We start from the raw sequence: 12697 nt of genomic DNA, 5'->3' as shown, positions 1-12697 counted from the left end.
CACAAGGGTGCCCTCCACCCCAGGGCCAGGATTCTGTGTGTTCTCAGGCTGCTTGAGCGCACACAGAGTCAGGCTCCAAGAGCACCGATTCACGAGGATTCCCCCAATGCACCACTCAATGAGCATTGTGGATATCCAGAGGCTGGGACTCATCTGACCAGCCTCCGGAGATCCATGCTGCTTGAAGCCACCCTCCTCACAGTAAACCAGTGATCGTCTGGGGGGGGAGATAGGTCAAACCCTGCCTCTCCACCCCACCCCCACTGCCTTCCCACTCTGGGAGCAATCATGTGAGTACCGTATTATGTTCTTACTAGCTGATCTGGCGCAGAGCATCTGCGCCCCTAGTTCTCCCCGTCTCTCCTCCCCATCTCCATTCCCCCCTCCCTTCAGCCCCAGGCCATGCTCCCCCTCCTAGTCCACTTTCCCTCCCCACCTGCCAGCAGCGGTTTCCCTCACTGGCCAAGCCAGCACTTTCCTTCCCCTCTCGCCAGTGGCAATGGTTTCCCTTGCTGGCCAGCCTGGCCGATCCTTTCTTGCCCACCGGCTGCTGCCAGTACCGCCATTTTCTCACCCCGTACCCATGGCTATCTGGCAGCTGCTTGCTAACTTTCACGAGAGCTGCCACGCATGGAATTTGCCACGAGTACGTCTTAGAGAAATAAATATAAAGATGCTAAAAGCACAGACTACATTGCCGGAAATTTCTTCATGCATTTAAATCTTCTTTACTGCTTTTAGTGAACAGAAAATTAAATACGTTTGGTACTTACAGGACATCTGTAAGGTCTCTTTATCCAGGAGCCATTTCAGCATTATTTGTAGAATTTCACTTGCTTAAATGGCCACTTGCGGGTCCCTTGCATGCAATATTATGCAGGTATATATATTGGTTTTTAATTAAGATTTAAAAAAAAAAACACAGACCTGTCCCACCTTCCTCCTTTCATGCTATAATTTTGCAGCTTAAAAATCCTCTTAATTCTCAGTTAAAAGTATGCATGTAAATCACTCTCAGATTATCATTACCAGTTTTCTGGGAACAATGTCTGTCATTAAGTTGTTGGGATTATATGAAAGAGACAGTAAGGATTAGTGCCATGCCATTTAACTAGTGTTTTAGCACATGCCTTTAATCTTTTTAAGCAATCCAGCACTTAAGGAAAAAACCAAGATGATATCTCACAAAACAAACCCCTTCCTGGAAACAACACGAATCAGAGAGAAATGTGGCAGTTGTTTGTTTTATAAAAACTCGGGGGGGGAGGGATCTCTGTACCCCCACCTTGAAACCAGTCCTATGTCTGTCTTTTAATGTCACTGAGGGGTTTGAATGCTCACTAATATTAGGGGTAGTTTTGGGTTCTTCTAGCTGCCCAAGAAGCATTTTTTAACAGCCCGAGAAATGCTAGATGAAATGTTGTTTGAAGTCCCTTTTATAAACTTTGGGAAGGCTCCCCATGCCCCCACATTGAACCTGATCCGTCACATAAATGGTAGTATTGCATAGTGGTTACAGTCCTAGGACTGGGGAGACCCAATTACTCAGCCACACATGGTCACAAAGCTTCCTAAGTAGCCTTAGGCAAATCACAATAGCTCTATTCTCATACAGTATTAGGCTCCAGGCACACACCCAGTGTAGGGAGAGGAAGAGGGATTGTATTGGCTAGCTCTGCTCCCTGCCTTCCACATACTAGCTGGCTTTGCCCCCTGGCATGTACACATGTAGAAACTCCATTCAGCCCAACACAGGGAGATCAGTGCCAGCCAGCAACCTCACCCTTTCTACACTAGATATACACATGGAACAAATGTGAGTAGATCTCTCTCAGTCCCTCAGTCAAACCCACCTTACAGGACTGTTGTGACTATATATGGTGAGGGGATCATGCTTTGAATTTCCTGGAGGTTTAAAATGTCAATAAATAAACAGACAAATACAATTGCATTCCAGTGACTTTCAAATAGTGTTCCAGGCCCAGGGAAACCTAGATTTCTTGGCAGCTTTGGGGGAAATCCCCACTGAAAAAAGCAGTAACGGAGGACTAGTTTCCTGAATGGGGATCTTTCATGCAGCCAATCTGTCACTACAACCAATCTGTCACTACATACAGATACAGCAGCAGAGGGAAGTTCTAGCTTGCAGGCACAGATGAGAGACTTCATGTGGGACTATGATGAAGCCTAGCAGGCCAGGCCAGTGCTCGGGATAACCTGTTTTTCACCCTTCCCCAGAGCATGCCCCAGAATCTTCTGCAACATACTGAAGTTCTGTAGCGTACAATTGAAAAAGTGTTCCTGGAAGTTTGAAAGCCAGCAGTCTGGTTTTGATAACCATCAACTGGGGAGGACAAGCATCTCACCCAGCTTTGGGAGCTGTGTATGCTCCTGATTTTTGATCATGTGTGCATAAAAACCTAGGTAGGAGTGAGGGGAAATGATCGTGTGCATGCCTTACGCTGTGTAAGACCAAGAGGCACTTCACACTGTCCCGGGGTGGCTGGATCCGCTGCCCACACAATTGCCAGCTCCGTTACGGAGCCAGCAGGGGTGGTGGGGATTGGGGGCCAGCTGGCCCCTGGAAGTTCCAGGATGCTCAGGCATTCTGGAGAGACTCCCGGGGCCAGGAGGCTTGGTTTAGCCTCCCAGCAGGAGTCTCCTCGTGTGTTGTCGCAACGCAGAGCCACGCCACAGCAGCACCCGCTCAACTCAACGGAGTTAGCGGAGTGCTCGCTCTGCTAACCTCGTTTAAGGGGAGGGGTAATTTTGGTGGTTTGCTGCCGGGAACTGTGTGCTGTGGCAGCAGACAACCAGGAGAAATTGGGCTAGACTCCCTTAGCCCGATCTCTCCTGGTTGTGGGAATAGCTTCCTAGAGCCCTTTCTCATGGTCTATGACAAAGGGCTTGGAGCGCATGTGGAAGGAGGCTGTAAAACCTTACCTCCCCTGCCGACGATTGCCCCATCCACAGATTGTGCGCCCACACGGACTGTAGCTCTCCCCAGAAATGGCAGAGGGTTTAGGCTGGGACATGTTGCCCCACCCCCCAGAACTCCCATAATGCACTGTGTGAGTGTGCAGTGCATTATGGGGATCCCCCCAACACCAGCTAGGAACCCTGCAGTCTCCCAGCAATCAGCAAAATGGGGCTAAGGGAGCGCATGCTCCCTTAACCTCATTTTGGAGGTGAGCTCCAGAGCCAGGTTTGCCACAATGCCACCACCAGGAGCTGCACAGCTTCTGATGGTTCACGCACGCAACAAAGATCCGGTTAAGGCAGCCAGGCCCAATCTTTGCTGTGTGTGTGAACAGCCTCCTAGTTTATGGCTGTGAGAACAAGCCTACTGTGTTATAGTGGTGGTGGAAGTGACAGGGAGCCGGGTCTCACGATCAGTGAGACCCGGTTTGTAAAGCTAAGCAGGGAGAGTGGGCCAAGCCCGTTCTCCCCGCAGACAATCAGGGCGGGAGCCCTGGAAGGCTGTGTTGGCCGCCCACACGAGTGCCAGCTCCGTGATGGAGCCAGCAGGGGCTGGGGAGTTCAGGGGCCAGGCGGCCCCCGGAAGCTCCAGTATGCCCTGCGCGAGCATACTGGGGAGACCCCTGAGCCGGGAGGCTGCTTTTCAGCCTCTCTCCAGGGGTCTACTCATGAGTAGCCGCAGCTTGGAGCTGCAGCGCGGCTATTCACGGTCCCAAAAACTGGTTTAAGGGGCGGGCTACTTGAACGGGTTACCTGCTCAAGAACCACCAGGCTCGCAGCCGAGCCCGGTGGTTCTCATGATTGTGGAAAATCGGGTTAGCGGAGGCTAGCCCGATTTTCTACAATCATGTGAATAGCCTCAGGGTCTTAGGATGAAGTCTTGTCCTCTTGTTGGTTTTGTGTCCTCAGATCACCCCTGCTGCAAAGGGGAAGAGGGGAGTCAATTTGTGGGAGATGATATCAGGGTTTTGCCACACGGACATCTAGTCGTATCGTATCTGGGAACCAGTAGATCCTTGTGTTCCTTAAATCTTATTTTGATGGCTGTGATGCTACATTGTCCCTCTTCTTTGACAAGATTGGTGATGATATGGGGAGAGGGGCAAAAATGGGCATGTTGTACCTTTCCCCCATTTACCTCTGGCATAAGTGTGTATAGCAATAGCAATAGCACTTACATTTATATACCGCTTTATAGCCAGAGATCTCTAAGCGGTTTACAATGATTTAGCATATTGCCCCCAACATTCTGGGTACTCATTTTACCGACCTCGGAAGGATGGAAGGCTGAGTCAACCTTGAGCCCCTGGTCAGGATCGAACTTGTAACCTTCTGGTTACAGGGCGGCAGTTTTACCACTGCGCCACCAGGGGCTCATAAGGAAGAGAAACCATATAGTCACACATGTCTCAGGATTGGATTTAAGTGGGGCTTTAAGTGGGGCTACCCTTGAAAACTATCTGGAAACTTCTGTTAGGCCAATATGTGATTGCTGTTAATATGTGGACAAGCACCAGGTAGAGAGATCATGTGACTCTGCTGTTGTATCAGCTACCCTGGCTGCCAGTGGAATTCCAGGAGCAATTCAGGGCTCTGATTATTACCTTTAAAATGCTAAGCAGCTTAGAACCCAAATAACCAAAAGACCATTTCCACGTATATTCTTGACTGCCCCAGTGACCCTTTTGTGTGTCTCCTACTTTTGGAGGTATGCGTAATGGTGATATACTGTTCTGTAGTGGCACCTAACTTATGGAACTCCTTGCTTGTGAGACCAGGCAAGCTCCATCTATCCTAGGCTTTGTCAACCCCTGAGGAGGCATGTGTAACAGATGCCTGTGTACACATGCATTTATCAGAGGAGATGGTAGCAAGTATGAATTGTCCCATTTGCTAAGCAGGATCTGCCCTGGAGGCATGTGTAGCAGATACATGAGTGCACATGCATCTAACAGAGGAGAGCTGGTATTGTGGCAGCAAGCATGAATCGTCCCCTTTGCTAAGCAGGGTCTGCCCTGGTTTACATTTGAATGGGAGACTACATGGGAACACTGTAAGATATTTGCCTTAGGGGATGGGGTCGCTCTGGGAAGAGCACCTGCATGCTTGCATGCAGAAGGTTCCACGTTCTCTCCCTGGCACCACCAGATAGGGCTAAGATACTCTCCTGCCTGTAAGCTTGGAGAAGCTGCTGCCAGTCTGTGTAGACAATACTGAGCTAGATAGACCAATGGTCTGACTCAACAGAAAGCAACTTCCTATGTCCCTATGTCCCTAACCTGCTGAAAGGCTTTTAATTTGTCTGGAAGTGAAGCCTGATGGTTGTGTTTGGTGTTGTAGTATGTTGCCATTACTGCCTACACTTGTATTGTTCTCACTGTGGTGATTGTTAGTTGCTTTGAGTGCCACCTAATGGGGATGGAAAGGTGGCATATACAATTAAAAACAATTTTAGTCCCCCTGCCCCCAGGCCCAGCCAGGATAACTGCTGGGCCCACACAGACTTTGCAAGGGTGGTGTTCTCCTAGAGCACATCTACCATGAGATGTTATTTGAGGCTTCTATAGCCTGGGGTGTTCAGTTGATCTGTTCTTGTTCTATACTCACTTTGAGGCTGATAAAAAAAATATATTGAGGAAAGGCAAAGCTGTGGGAGTTTAATTTCCCTACTACGACAGGTGGAATTACAAGTGAGGCTTTGGGGCCTCTTTTTCAGAGAGAAGTGTATCACCCTCAGCATGCCTCCTATGATCTCCATTGGCTTTGACTGTTACACATGCTTTGAAGGAATGTACAGAGTCCCCTGTGGCTGTTCAGGATGTGACTCCAGCAGGCTCTCTCTTAACATGCGGGTTTCTGTGGGCAAAGATCCTTTCATTAAAACTGATAGATGACACTGCTCCTTTCCTTTTCACAATATTTACAGTTCAGAGAATTGTGATCAAAGTGCTGGAAATTAAGGGTGTTGACTTGGGATAATTAATTCCTTTCTTAACGTGTGTCTCAAAAGGGAGCTGGGGCTTCCCTCCCCCCTGCCATGTGAATGCACACTTTGCATTAGCAGAAAGCCTTTCCGCCCATCTGAGGCCTTTAGGATGTTTGCTGACTTTCTCCAGACTAGGGATGTGCATAAAACTGATTTTGCATTTCGTTTCAAGTTCAAAACAAAACATGAAGTGGCCAAAATGTTCAGTTGAAACAGCAATCAAGCTGGCTGTTTCGACAGAACAATTTGAAACATTTTGAGTGTTCCGGCCATTGGGAACAATGTGGAACTCAAAACACCCCATTGTTACCTGTGGGTCTCTCCTAGTGACACCAAAGTGGGTTTGGTGGTAGGACATGATGTATGCTACCTACCACCCAACACACAAAAGAAATGGGCAAGCAGAGATTTTTAACACATTTTTAACCTTTCCCCCAAACCCCCCAGTTCAGCAGCACATGATTCCGTTCAAATTCAAACCATGATTTTTGGTTTGTGCACACCTCTAATGTACATGAATCACAATTTGAAGCGCAATTCTCAGCACACCCCTGGCACCTCTAAAATGGAGCAGAGCAGGTTCATATGTGGATGCCATGTGTGTTCTGGAGTCACATGAAGGCAGCTGAGAGAGAGCGCTGCCAGCACGTGAAGAGAGCTGGGGGAGCTCTGCCGATACAGGAAGTGGCGGTGAGCAGCAGAAGAACAGGTATGCATCTGCTCTTCTCTGTTTTAAAGGTGCTGGGGATGTGCTACGAATCGCACTTCGAATCGCAATTCATGCACATCCCTACTCTAGCTTTTGTCCAGCTCTGGCTTGTGTCTTAGCCTGACAACTTCAGCAGTGTGACCTTGCTGGCACCCCCATTAAACTGTGAGTGAGCTCCCTAGCATGAACTGTGTGCATGAACTGTTGTTTGAGCACAGTTCAAGAGTGGGGCCCGAGAGCTTTAAAAAAGAGGAGAGCAGGTCCTTACCTGCTCTCCACCACCCCATGCACCTTCTTGCTGGGGCAGCACATGTCCCAAGAATCCCCATCGCATCCACGCTCCCAAATATGCTCCCTAACAGCATACATGGTGGTCCTGCTTCCGAACTGTGCTTGGACTGCAGTTTGAACTGTGGTTTGTCACATCTTTAGAGTAAGCACTCCTGACCATGTAAAGGCTTTGCCAATATACCGGGACAATAGCCCAAGTTTGGAGGTCTGTGTGAACCCACACAATGCCTGTGAACCCACACAATGTCTTCATACCTAGTTCACACACATCAGGGTGCCCTCACTTTTCTCCTCAACTTTTTCTTAACCCAAATTGGTGAAAACAACAAGCTCCTGTACCTGGGTTTGCCAATTGTGTGCCGAAGTTGATGCTGAAAACAGGTTCCAAATAGCTGGTGGCCACCTTTATCAAAGAGTCCTGAAGCTGGTGGGGCCTGTCAGAGGAGAGGAGCTGCTGTACTAAGCTACAGCATCAAATATCCTATGCCTGGCCCCTCTAGCCTTTGGACTCTTTGATAAAGATGGCCGCCAGCAGACCAGTTTTATTTTCCCTTTCCGAAAACATCATCACTTGTCTATGGGGTGAGTTTGCAGAGACACACAGAGCCTGTGCTCATGTGTGGAGATCCGAGTGTGAGCTCTTCCCTCCTGCAAATCACTCCCAGATGATAGTGTGAAAGGAGTTAATACATTTCTAAGAGAAATCTGGCCCATTTTCTGAACACGTTTGAAAATGCCAGGCAAGCTTCATTAATAAGGTAAATAAACTAGTAATTGACTTTCCTCTATAAGTATTTAATGTATAGCAAAATCCTTGCTTCCATAATACCTTTCTTTGCCACTCCTTTGCTCCCCCAAACCAGTTGTTCTAGAGTTGCCCCTGCAGGGTCAACAGGAAGTGGATCCAAAGCTCAAGTGAATTCTCATGTTCCCAAACTGTGTCACAGTTTTGCCTCTGAAGCTACAAGTGTAACCCTCACCTTCCCTCTTCACATCTCTCCAGTTGTGAATAAGATGGTAGGGCCCAAGCTCAATTAGGTGTGGAGGGGTGAGAAATAATACAGTGAAATCCCAGACTAGTGTGGTGCAGTCCCACCTCACTCTAATGCTATCGGGGTAAGGGTGGAAATCCCGTAAGCTACTTTCAAATCTATATAACCAGAACTGAGCAATTCAGGAGGAAAGGAATAAAAGGAAAGGTGCCAGAATCAGTGACAAGCACAGGGTGTGACTGAACTGAAGTGGCCACAGTGCCTGTAATGAGCTGGCACCAACCAGAGTAAATGATGGAGTTATCCAACTGCCATATCCAGAGAGTAGTGGAGATATTGCACATAATTTTGCCAAGAAGCTGGATTATTTCTTGGGGAGCCTGCAGGCAATGACATACTCCATGCAAATCAGGCCTGAGTTCAAGGGGAAGAATGGCAGTTCATTCCCCAAATAGCAAAGCAAAACCAGTTTGGCAAGAAAGCAGCAAAGCAAGAGGTCTTGAGACAGGATTTATTTAAAGAAAAGGTTACAAACAAATGTGAAAAAGCCTGTAGCTTTATTTCAGCTGTAATTCATGGCTGCAGAGAGAGACCCAAACAAACAGCCAAAATGGAGACTAACACTGGAAGAACAAAGAGGGGAGGAGTCCAGCGCTTTTATCCATGACCACCCCCACTCCAGTGGTTACTATGAGACAGCAGCTGAGAGCTGATGCTGCCAGGGTCCTAGCTCCAACACGATTCACATGGTTGGCGGGGTCTAATCATCTAGAAAAATGGTGGTATCAATTAACTGATCATGTGATTTACATACATAAAAGTATAATGTGTGGAATATTAGTTCCTTTCTCCATCATTCCCTCCTGCTTCCCTCCTCATAGTGGAGGAGGAACCCCAAATATGTTTCTCCTAGGAACATAGGAAACTTCCTTATAATGAGTCTGACCATTGGCCCATCTAGTTCAGTATTGTCTACAGTGACTAGCAGTGGCTCTCCAAGGTTTCAGGCAGGAGCCTCTTCCACCCCTACCTGAAGATGCCAGGGATTAACCCTGGGTTCTTCTGCATGCAAAGCAGATGCTCTACCACTGGACTACTGATCCCTCCCCAAATGGACAAGTGCCACCATTCTGTTTGGCAATTTGTACACCACTTACCACATTCCAACTGGCAGAGACTAAAGCAAGAGCACCTTGCTTATTAGCTATTTCAAATTCATACTTATTGTAAGGCAACTTTTTCCATAAGAGTCACAAGAAAGAATATTGTCCTGGGAAGGCTGTGCATCTACCAGAGTGGCTTATTTGCACACATTATGGTAATGCCTTCATCTGTTAAGCACAAACTACTTACAGCAAAATCCTATAAGCCATCGAGTGTGCTGAGCCAGCAGCTCATGGTATGTAGGGCAAGCAGCTAGGCAGCTTGTACAATGGTCCCATCCCAGCTTCCATGCAGTATCTTCTTTTATCTGTGCTCATCCTCCGCACCCACCCATCCCTACATAAGATACCGGTAGCAGGTCTGTGCAAGAGTTATTATATAGCAATAAGTGGGGGAGGAGAGTGGTGAGGTCATGGTTTCCTATCACTTATGGTATTCTGCAGCCGTTTTCAACCAATGGGAACAGCAGAGGCCGGCACAAACGTTCATCAGTCATGTGTGGGGGCATTATCACATTACCCTTTGGGAATTGTAGTGTAATTTCACCAGCTTTCACCCACCCACAGCACTAGCCATGGCAGAGAACTGCACTGGAAATTTAACCTCCTCTTGCCTAAACACACACACACACACACCTGGGAACAAGAATGGATTATAGATCTGAATGGGAAATCACCACCACACAAACTATTAGCAAGAAAACTTGCCAAAACAGAGAGACGATACCAGACAAAATGCTGCTTGCTTGGGTGCTCTCTGGTCACATAGTTTCTAGCAAAACAAGAGACAAAATCTCAAGGTGCTGTGAAGCATTTATTGGAGCCCAACGTATTTCAGCCACAAGAGGAAGCTATTCACACACATGTGCAAAACCAGACTAAGGAAGCCCAGCCCGGTTTTGTACGCACGTGTGTACCACCAGGATCAGGCCTGATCCCGCCGGCAGTTCGGCGGTGGAGCCACCTTCCAAAAAGAGGTTGGGGGAGCGAGCGCGCTCCTAACCCTGTTTCTGCAATCATCTGCCAGCTGTGGCCACTCGCAGTCACAGCTGGCAGCTCTCCCTGCAGACGAGCAGTGTGGCAGCCTTGGGTGGCCAGATCGGCTGCCCACATGACTGCCTCCTCCGTGACGGAACTGATGGGGGCTGGGAGGATCGGGGGCTGCGCGGCCCCCAGAAGCTCCAGTATGCCCTGCGCAAGTGCACAGGGAATACTGGAGAGAACCCCGAGCTGGGAAGCTGCTTTTAAGCCTCCTGCGCTCGCTCCACAAACCCGATTTAAGGGGCGGGTTACTTGAGTGGGTTACCTGCTCAGGAACCACCGGGCTCGCAGCAGCGGAGGCTAGCCTGATTTCGTCCCATCATGTGAATAGCCTCTATAAATTGTTGCCCCTGAAGAAGGTCTCTTGTGGCTGAAATGCTTTGGGCTCCAATAAATGCTTCACAACACCTTGGGATTTTGTCTCGTTTTGCTTTTGGGTTGGGTGCCTCCTGTTTTTAACGTCCACATAGTTTTCAGAAGAATTATCCTCGAGAATTTCATTGTAGAGGAGGGTTCACAGCAAATAACTGCTGTTCATGTGCTTACAAAGCAGTTGGCTTTGTAGTTCACATAGCTTCATAGCAATCAATGAGAATACCATTACTTTGGGCACTTGGTAAGTTCAGCAATGAACTTGCAGAATCCTGTTTAACATTCTGAGCCAAAAAGAAGTTCTGGAGGAAATGAAGCTTGATTTGTAATACAGCTGAGCATTACAAGCTGTCCAAATTCATACATGGGCACTGTTAGGCACAGACTTGGGGGCCTAGGTCTGTGTGTCCACTCTTCTAGAGTGCCCCATGATTTTCCCCTAGGAAAATCCCCAAGTCAGGAATAACTTGGCCTAGAGTTCTGAAATTTGGCACAGATGTGCAACACATTATCAGGACTTTGTGTATAGATTTTGAAGAGGATTGGTCAATCTGTTCATTTTTAATGATTTTTTTTAAACTTTACCCCCCCCCCATTCCTATAAGTGGCTTGTTTCATGGCAGAAAATTTCAAAAAAACTTCTGGAACTGAAGCCCACCTTGGACTATCATTTGACCCCTGTGTGGAGGAATCTGCCAATTGCACTCATAAAAAAGGGTAAACATCACCTCCCCTTTCTCCCCTGTTATGTTTCTGGAATAGATTGATCCTAGAGTTCTGAAATGGGACTCAGATGTAGGACAGGTTAGCAGAACTCTGTGTATTGACTTTGAAATGAGTCAGTCAATTAATTGATATTTAATGATTTTTTAAAAAATTAAATTAAAAAAATTCCTATATGTGGCTTGTTTGTCAATGGATCGGTCAGTCTGTTGGTTTTTAATGATTTTTTTGAATTTAAAAAAACTTCAGCGAAAGCCCTGTATGCGCCTTGTTTTCATGGCAGAAAATTACAAAACATTCCAGAACTGAAGGCCGCCCCCCCCCCCCCGCCCTGCCGACCATCATTCCACACCCATATGAAAAGATCTGCCCTTTGCCTTCATTTTTAAAAGTGCAACATACCCCGCCACACTTTTTGCCCCAGAATGGCTGGACGCACATGTAGCCCAAGATAGCAGGACTGTGTATTGTATTTCAAGGAGAATGATCAATCATGTGATTTTTTTTATTTTTTTAAAAATTGCTTATTGCAATACAGCTGCCAGAAAGAGGTATCTCAATCCATAGAGTACTTCACATCTAGTGAAAAGGGAACTAACTGTTACATCTGAATAAACAAGCAACTTTTTTTAAAAAAGCACTATGTTGCTGAAGTCACTTTGATTTATCGCTCATGATCCAAAAGGTCTGCATGAGAACTGTGAAGTAAGGGGCATGTACTGTGGTTTTAATTCCCACCCCCCTTACAAATGCACTATATGTCCAAGTTGGCTTTGTGTTTGAACTTTGGAGCAAGGGGGCACATGTGTCCCAGTTAGTTTGTGAATGGTCAAGAAGCTATATGAATCCATTGGGGCTTGTGTAGTCTGTCTTTTTTTCTTTTTCTTTTGGTGGCAAAAAGCCCAGATCTATGGGATTGTGGTGAATGATTAAATACATTTATTGGATCCTTTGGGGGTTGTGTAGCCTTCCTCCTTCCCCCACCCTCCAATTGCACTCTGGCCCAGAACTGTGGGTGAAATGGATATATATGGAGAGGATGCTTATTTTGCAGGGGGGAGGGATGTAAGCTCATTAGGTCCAAGGTACAAAATTACCTAGCAGCACCCCTGCAATCATATACTGCACAAAGTAATTACAAATCTCATGTTAAAAAGTTGTTGCTCCAACCTGGAATGACTTGCTATACAATGGAGAGTTTGATCTGCATATCCCCTCTCCTCCGTCTAGCCACACACCCCCCCCCATCACCTAGAGCTGTTTCTAGCTATGGAGTGTGGGAAAGGGAGCTCCCCTCTGTTACCCTCCTTAATTTGCCTGGACAGAGTGCAGGTTGGTTGCTTCCTCGGGAAGTGTGTCTGGCAAAGTGGAGTTGAGTGGAAAGGTCTGTAGGGTGTTAGTGTTAGTTAGTTAGTTTTGCAAGAAAGCACATGGGATGGGT

At 47.2% G+C, this 12697-nt stretch overlaps 1 long non-coding RNA gene across 5 annotated transcripts in view; it reads right to left on the bottom strand.

The window, feature by feature from the left end:
- The window catches only part of LOC128341610 (uncharacterized), a 135411-nt gene extending 132361 nt beyond the window's left edge, over positions 1-3050 (bottom strand). For all 5 annotated transcript variants that reach the window (XR_008314490.1, XR_008314489.1, XR_008314488.1 and 2 more), the window contains exon 1: positions 2944-3050. This is a non-coding gene — a long non-coding RNA (uncharacterized LOC128341610). The remainder of the gene's footprint in view (positions 1-2943) is intronic.
- Between the last annotated feature and the right edge of the window lie 9647 nt (positions 3051-12697).

This window comes from Hemicordylus capensis, chromosome 2, assembly GCF_027244095.1.
Source record: "Hemicordylus capensis ecotype Gifberg chromosome 2, rHemCap1.1.pri, whole genome shotgun sequence".
NCBI lineage: Eukaryota > Metazoa > Chordata > Lepidosauria > Squamata > Cordylidae > Hemicordylus > Hemicordylus capensis.
The sequence above is the reverse complement of the archived record's forward strand: the minus strand, read 5'-3'. Positions and strand labels throughout refer to the sequence as shown.